Genomic DNA, 8,523 nt, shown 5'->3' on the forward strand with positions numbered 1-8,523 from the left:
ATCAGCTAAGTAGGTTATTATTGGATTTGTTATTGGTTTTGGCATGCTTCGTTGTTTCTTGATCACTTTTGCAGGTACATAAGCGCTGAAGGAAACAGGAACAAGCCCGTGACACAAGCAGTTTGAGGATCTCAACAAAGGAAATCGGAATAGCATCAGAGCAAGGTAGGTCATCTCTCTCGTTCTACTTTTCAATTATAATCTAGGAAGGTGTCTAGTAGATTGTCACTTCAGTTGCTCGACCCACTCATTAGGCTAGAGGGATTGTCTCTGTCCGCAGAAAGGATTATTAAAAAAATGGAAGCCATACTAGGGAGCCTATGACCCTTTCCTTCCCGTCCTTCACCTTGTCTTTTGACGAGTTTGATTAACCATTCATTTTTAGACTTCATTGCTTGCCTATAGTCAATGTTACTTTCTGGTAGATGTTTGAAGGTTGTTAATTTGAACTATTCTTGAAGATTTTCAGTTTCTTTTTTGTTTTTCTCGACCATTGTGGGTTTTACCCTGACAGTCGCGATGAAATCACGGGTTTGCTAGTTACAGTAGCGATGATCACTACTTTCCCACTGACAGGTGCAATGATTGCAGATAATTAAGAAATTTAGGGTTTTCCTTCTTATTTTCAGTTTTGTGTACCTTCTCCCAGTGATTTTACCAGTGTGCTCTTCATTGGCTCTTGTATTGTCTGATTGCAATTGTCTTTTAACCTGGTTTGAGAATGCTTGAAGTTTGATTAGCCTTTTAGGGTTTCTAGGTCTTCTAGGTCAACCTTCATCCACTCGTTGGTCTTCCCATCAGAGATCAATTGCTTGTGTTAGAGAGTCTTTGTGTGTTTAGACATACTTTTCAGATCAGATTTTGCTTCTTATGCCTTAAGTTGTTTTCATTAGTGGATATTGTGAAAGTCACTTAAGCTTCATTTGATGAACGATAGATTACAAATCGATTGTCTCATTGGAATCAAAAGGAAGTGTTTTCTTTGAAGTTTTTGTGTGTCGAAAAGTGAAAGTGAAAGCATTATTCTTTTCATAGTTTTCGAAGCATTTTGAATTGCGTTCAAATCATTGATGTGAAAGAGATTTTCATACTTGTTGGCTTGCTTTCATTCTATTTTACTTTGCACTAGATTACATTAGTTTCATTTTGAAAAAGAGAAAATCATCATTATATCTTAAGGAAATTTTGCTTTAAGATTTGTTTTGCCATTGTATTTTCTTATCATATGAAAGATTAGATTTCATATTTTGCATTTAGCATTTGAAGATTGTCATGGTTTCACTTTTTCATTTGGTTTGATGCATGATTTGAGTGATCTTCCTACCTACATAGATAGCTTTCATCGAATTGAAGTATTTCATTTCATCATCTAGTTTGGATTTTAGGAACAGGTAACATCGTTAAGGCCTTGAAATTGAAACATAATTACAAGATCAATTTTAAAATCTATCAATTAACCTAAGGAGCATTTGAAACATTAACGTTTATATCTAGTGGTCTAGGTTAGAGATGTGTTCCAACGTCTTTAAAACTTATCAGTTTTCATTCACTTCAACATTAAACAACGTTAGCACAGACTTGTGCTCCCCATATCGTTGCGTATATAAAGGGAGACCCCCATAGGTTACAAACATTTATCCATAGGAAGTCAAGTCTGCCACCCTGTAAACGTGATACATTGAACACAGCATTCAGGGAGATTTCCTGCATGTACGTCAAGTCCTTGGTAAATTTATTTTCTAAGGTGTATATTGCAGTTCACAATTACTTGGTACTGCTTTTACCTAGATTCATCTAAGCAACCATTTTGATCTTTCCCGACTCTTTAAATTTAAAAAGATCATCTAGCAAATTGTCCTTTCAAGCTCGCAAAACTATTGAAAGTGACTAGAGTCACCTTTTCACCATTTTCTTGACTCTTAAAAGATGAAAAGGAAAAATTTTTATTTCTAAAAATAACTGCCAATGATAAACATGTCGATCCAAAGCAGTTTCTTCTTAGACCAAAATTGAGTAATTCCATGTTAATTTCAAGATTGTTAAAAGCCCTAAACGAATCTCTTTTCCTTTTTTCGTTTGAGAGGAAGCCATCATGGTTGAACCATTGATTTCTTCTCATAGTTCCCCTTCCTTGTCTGATACTGAAGGGTCCTCCCAATGAGTTCATCCAGAACTTCCTCAATCACTTGAGGATCAAGGTTTTGAACTTGGAATTATTCCGAGCATCCAACCTTTGTCTTCTCATCCTACTCCATCAGATTCCTGGTCACCTCAAGAATCTAATCCTGGTACCTCTGATAATCGTATTCAGACCCCCGAGAGTCCACAGACTCCTAAAAGTCTGCGAGGGCTGGTTGTCTATTTGTCGAATCCATTGTTCGATTCTGTTGTGATATCTCCTCAGTGCCCTTACAGTCCATAAGATCGGCCTGGTATTCCTTTGGATTTATCTCCTCGTACATCTTGGGTTCCTCGTCACAGATTGTTTCCATCCATGGAGTCAGAAGGTGAAATCCCAGTCTCTTCTCCGGGTCATTTGAAAGTTTCTGCTACCCATACTCCTCACGTGGATGATTAGCAGGGATATGAATTCCCTCCAGAAGGCTTTCCTTATGCAGGAAGAGTCCCATCTCTCTCCTATCTTGAAACTAGTGGACCCATGTTGCCACATGGCTATACCACTTTAGCTCAGTTAGTTTTAGGCACTCCTAGTGCCTCATCATTGTATTAGAACCCCATCTGGTCTTCCAATGCTATGCATACATCAAGTCCGTTCGTTTCGACCACGACCTCTCGAACTACTACACAAACTACAATCACTTCAGTTCCAGTTCAACCTACCATTCCGTCACAACCTGTTTCGTCATTTCAACCAACTGTCTCGGGTCAGGTCTTGGTAAGTTCTTCTACCCCTCCATCAAGTGGATAACATGTGCCACCACCTGGGGGTCAATATCCGAATACTCCTCTTATGTCAGGCGAAACTAATGTGAGTAGATTACAAACTCACATGGTTGGAGTTAATCAACCTTATTATGGTGCTATTCTTAACCCTGCTGGTCCATTCAGGTCAAGTAAAATCCCATATCAGCAGCCTTACATGGCTCAAGTCCCACTCTAACCAGCTTATGTCTCATATGGTTCGCAAGCCTTGGTTCATCCACCTTACTTAACTCATGTTGGACCTTATGTTTAGCCTGGTCAATCCAATATTCCTGGTGGATATGCCAGATCCAATTCGGGAACTGTCAATACCCTTAGGGTATAAGCCCAGGAACCGTTCAGCTACCCTTGCAGCAACAGGGACAACCTTTGCAGCAACAAGGGCAACCTTCACAGCAATAAGGGAAATCCCTGTAGCAACAAGGGCAAGCATTGTAGAAGCAAGGGAAACTGCTACAACAACAAGGGAAACATTTGCCGCAGTCACAGCAACCTTTGCAGTCTCAGAGTCAGTTTGTTCAGTAGTCCTCCCAACCTTTGTCCTAGCAAGGTCAACCGTTGCAGCAACAAGGTCAACCTTTGCAACAACAAATTCAACCTTTGTAGCAATAAAGTCAGCCTTAGCAGCAACAATTGTTATATGTGTATCAGCAAGGTCAGCCTTTGCAAGGCCAAGGTTAGCCCCAACATCAACAGGGTCAATCTCCTTACGTCCAGGGTCAACAGGTTCAACAACCTTATAACCCGTATACCGCGTACAATGCTTATCAGTGGCCTATGGCAGGGCAATATCAAGCCTACCTTGGACCCAATCCACCTTACGGGCAAGGTAAACCTCGTTAGGGACAAATCAAATTCCATATAGACAAAATCCTCCAATGTGGGGACAAAATCCTTACCAGCAAGGCTAGACTCCGCAGTTTGGTCTCCTCAAAGACCCTATATGCCATTTAACCCGCAATTTCCTTTCTTGGCTACGTTGGAATTTCCCGATGTCTCGAGACTCATGAATGATCCCATTCTTCATTCGCCTTATTGGCCTCCAGTTCCAACGAAAATTCTGAGCGATAGCCCCAAATTTGAGGGAAAAGCGAAGGAGGATCCGCAAGCTCATGTGATGACAAATCACCTCTAGTGCTCCTCCAATTTTTATGTCGATGATTCTATCCATCTTAGACTCTTTCAGAGAACTCTCACAGGTGCTACCGCTAAATGGTACATCAAATTGCCTCAAGGTACCTACGGTGACTTCAACTCTCTTGTTATGGCTTTCCTCACTCATTTCCAATTGTCGAATTGATATGAAACTGACACTCATTTGCTTACGTCCCATAAGAAATACATCGCGACCCACATTTCTGATCATATCCATGAATGTATATGTCAGCATCACCTCATCAAGATTGAGATTGCTGATGAGTTATTGACCGAATGGTTCATAAAATCATTCGTCAGAAAAATTGCTAAGGAGATAGCTATGGGTGGTTGTGTTACTAAAGAGCAAGCTATCGCCCATGCCCAGTATTTAGACTTGGTCTATTCACAATCTGGCACATTGTATGAGATGTTACCTAATGCTCCGAGACCATCATCAGATCTAACAACATCAAAGTCTCTGGATACACCACCTATTGATGGTGTGATTGGTTCCGTGTCTCAGACTTCCGTGAAAGCTTCTTCGAAGCATAAATTTGTTTGTAACAGTGGTTCCAATAATCCCTCCAAAAATTCATCCTGTCCTGGTAAAACCTCTTAGGTACATGTTGTCCAGTCTACCACAACAGATAAGACCTCTAACGGTAAAAAGAAGGGAAAAGGTAAGGCCAAAGCCAATACCCCAAAACAAGGCCCTCCTAAATCTTCTGCTGATGATGTTTCTAGAAGAAAGCCGAAATATCCTTGCCTCATTTGTGAGGAGGATCATTACACTAAGGATTGTCCCTTGCAATCTGAAGTTAGTCACTTATTGAAAAGGACTCCGACTATCTTAAACGAACCCTTTCCCTCACAACAAACGTAGTTGGTAGACCAACCTCAGACCTCTGCTTCCTTAGGTTCCCAAGTGTTCATGATGCAAGGTTCATCACCTATCTCAATCGCCACTCAAAATAAAGATTATCAGACCATGCCTAAGTAGGCGATGGAGAAAGAAGCTATCGATGCTCCTTCTACTTCTACTCCGTCCATTTCTGGTCCACTCCATATCGAGCACCCTAACAATGAGTTCGTCATCTGACCACCTCCCAAAGGTGTTCTTCAGAAGTCATATTTCGATCCGAATGCTAGATCTGCACAACATTACAATATTGTTAAGGATTTAGCTCAAGCACCTTCGATGATGTCTGCCTTGGAGGTTCTTCAATCATGTCCAATGTAGCGGAAGTCACTGTTGTCTTCTATAGGTGCTATCGACCCTTCTGATTCAAGTTTGATTACTTTCGATCTAGAGAATCATGTGCCTCATCTTCCTCATCAGATTGCATTTTTGATACAAGTCCTTCTCAAAGGAAAGATGATTCACCGAATGATTATTCATGAAGGTGCCTCTACTTGCATCATGTCAGTTTCGTGTTGGGAAGCCATCAACTTTCCTTCTCTTAACCAATCTCCGAACACCTTGGAAGCCTTTGACAACAGAGGTTCACGTCCACACGGTATTCTCACAAGTTTGTTGATTACGTTGGAAGGAAAGACTGTTGAGTTAGAAGTAGAAGTTGCAGATGTAAATCTCAACTACAACCTTCTTCTCGGGCAAAGCTGGACCCACACCATGTTTTGTATGGTGTCTTCTTTGTTCTACGTACTTCGTTTTCCTCATGAAGGAAAAATTGTCACAGTTGATCAACTATTCTTCTTTTCTTCTGGTTCCTCGAATGACAACATTCCTTACGTGGGAAATACTGAGATTCCTTACGAGAGCATGGTGGCAGGTCTCTTCAAAGACTTTTCCATAATGGGTACTTTTACTCTCCTGCCTCTGGATGTTCATTCAGTCAATATGATCTCAGACTCTATGGATCCTTGGATTATCCCTACCGTAGATCAAATTGATTCATTTGGCGATGCTATGCCTTTAAGACCATTGGAGATAAATTATCAGGAAATTGTCTTAGCTTTGATGGCCGCTTCTGAAAGTCATATTGCCTTCAGTATGAACCTGGACACTTACATGCCATCTCCCTGACTGGGTTCTTGGGATTCTTCGGATCCTTTGAACGAGACATTCCCCATCAACGAGAGTATTGTTAAGGTCATGTCTCTGGATGAAATTCCATGGAATAGTCTACGTCATCATTCTTCTTTTCCTCCTAGCCTCGATGAGATGCCTTCCTATCTTGAAGCGTATGTTTCTCGTTTTCCTACACCTCCACTTCAGACACTTACACCTCCACTTCAGACACTTGTCCTGGTGCATGAAGTCTTATCGGAGGGTAATATGGGAAACATCACTACAACCCTACCTGTTGACATTTCAGTTTACCCTGAAATTGTCAAAATCTTTCAATTGGGGGCACCTTTTTCTCGTCATGAGATCAAGTTTTTCATGCCTCCTTTCATGAGATTTTTTTACCGAGTCTCTACCATTTACCCGTTATATAAATGTGGTTTCCATCTTATGACTCGCAACCCTCACTCGCTTGGGGGGCATGGGGGTAGAGCCTTTTATGAGTTTTACTCTATTGTTTGGCCAAGTCGATGCTTACACATCATGTCAACGATGAAACTTCAGTTTTATTCTTTGTTGATTGATTACCCGAGTCTGAAAATGGACTCCATCTGAACTTTTTCACGAGGTCATCCGTGTAAATTTAATTTTGTACATTACTGTGTTAATTCATTAGTGTGCGTTTTTTCTTTGCAGACATATGTTTTTCTGCTTACCCTGTGTTCCACTTGGTTTGCAGATGTCATCCGGTCATTGTGTTGGTTTTGCTAATGGTGCTTGTCGTAGCACACGAAACCTCTCTCCCGTAGCATGGGTACTCTATGACCCTAATAGCGAGCTGATTAATTTACAAGGTATTTGCCTTGGTCGAACAACCAATAATATTGTTGAATATAGTATAGTTATTGAACTCTTGTTAGAAGCAGTTTCTCTTGGCGTCAAGGATTTAGTTGTCAAGTTGGATTCATAGCTCGTTGTGTTACAATTAAACAATCATTGCTCAGTGATAAATCCACAAATATTGCATATGTATCTACGTGTTAGATTGTTGGAAAGAAATTTTGATTACATTACATATCAACGTATTCCACGTAATTTAAATACATTAACCGATGCATTACAAAATTTTGTTCTTGATAGGCATTTGCGTCATTTATAAACTGAATCATGTTATGAACACATAAGTAGAAATAAAACATGCATATATATATACATCGTGTTTGCCAGAGTGTTTACATCAAAATGTCAAAAAATAGAGTGTTCTGGGACACTTGGCTTTCAAAGCCTACAAAATGTGTAAAAGACTAGATAAACTATCAAACTGCACGGTGCTCATGATAGCACGAGACTGCCCTGATCACTCAGCCTAGCAGCCGACGCAATCTCACAGAAACTCCCACAGTGTGTCTCTTCCAATGCAGTGGAACATCATCAATAGTGGTATAACGTGGAACTCCTCATGTTATTGCTTCCAGATTGCGCTCCATCTCAGCTAAGGGGTCAATCCCTTCTTCGTAGTCTGCACCCACTATCGGATGAGAAACTCGCCGTGCTATTGGCAACATGCATGGTGTCTCTCTAGTCCCACATCTGCGCATTTATCATAAGTTGAGTCTTAGTTTACACTTTTACAAAAAATCATAAAACTTGAAAAAATCCAAAAAAAAAGTTTTTACCTGCATTGGTCCACTTTTTTCCTGGTGGTAGAGGTAGATTTGAATCCCACCTAAAATATGTGCTAGCATAAGCGTAGTCATCTACCACAAGTAATTGGTGTTCTGGCCAAGCGAAAAAATGTGGTGGATATGCATATGTTGACTCGTGCCTCCTCGAGGCATGCTCTGGCTCCATCTCACGAGTCTCGGATCTCGGGGGGCAGGATCTGGTATTTCTGCCCACTGATACTAGAACAGGGGCACTCGCTCCAAAAAGAAGGTCACAATATGGAACCGAACCCAAATTGCTTCAGGTGTCCATGCTTCCTCTTGGTCAGTTGACGTTTCATGTTTGCCAAAAGGCCTCCACACCAGTTGAAGACAATGGAGGTCAAGCATGCGATAGTGTATCAGAACTGGGATTTTGAAGCCTCATGCAAGGCTTGCATACTGGATACATGTGCCATAGTGAACAAAATCATTCTTAGGAAGAGGCTGTTGGTGATTGTCACAATATTCACCTTACCTCCATTGGATATTTCGACTCCAGGATAATACCTCTGGACTAGACCCCTAGTACTCTCACCTCCTTGGAGAGATCCAAAGAGTTGAACTACTTCCCCTTACCGGGACAATCCTGTGATGAAGTAGATATCCATCTGCTCTAGTTCTAGTTCTTGGCCTTTTATGATGAATATCTCTCAATCTATATCCTAGAGACTCATCAGATAGGGCAACAAATCCATTTGAGCCCTCAAC

Source organism: Pinus tabuliformis, chromosome 2_1, assembly GCF_031772625.1.
Source record: "Pinus tabuliformis cultivar Carrire ecotype Pingquan chromosome 2_1, CPIR1, whole genome shotgun sequence".
NCBI classification, from domain to species: Eukaryota; Viridiplantae; Streptophyta; class Pinopsida; order Pinales; family Pinaceae; genus Pinus; species Pinus tabuliformis.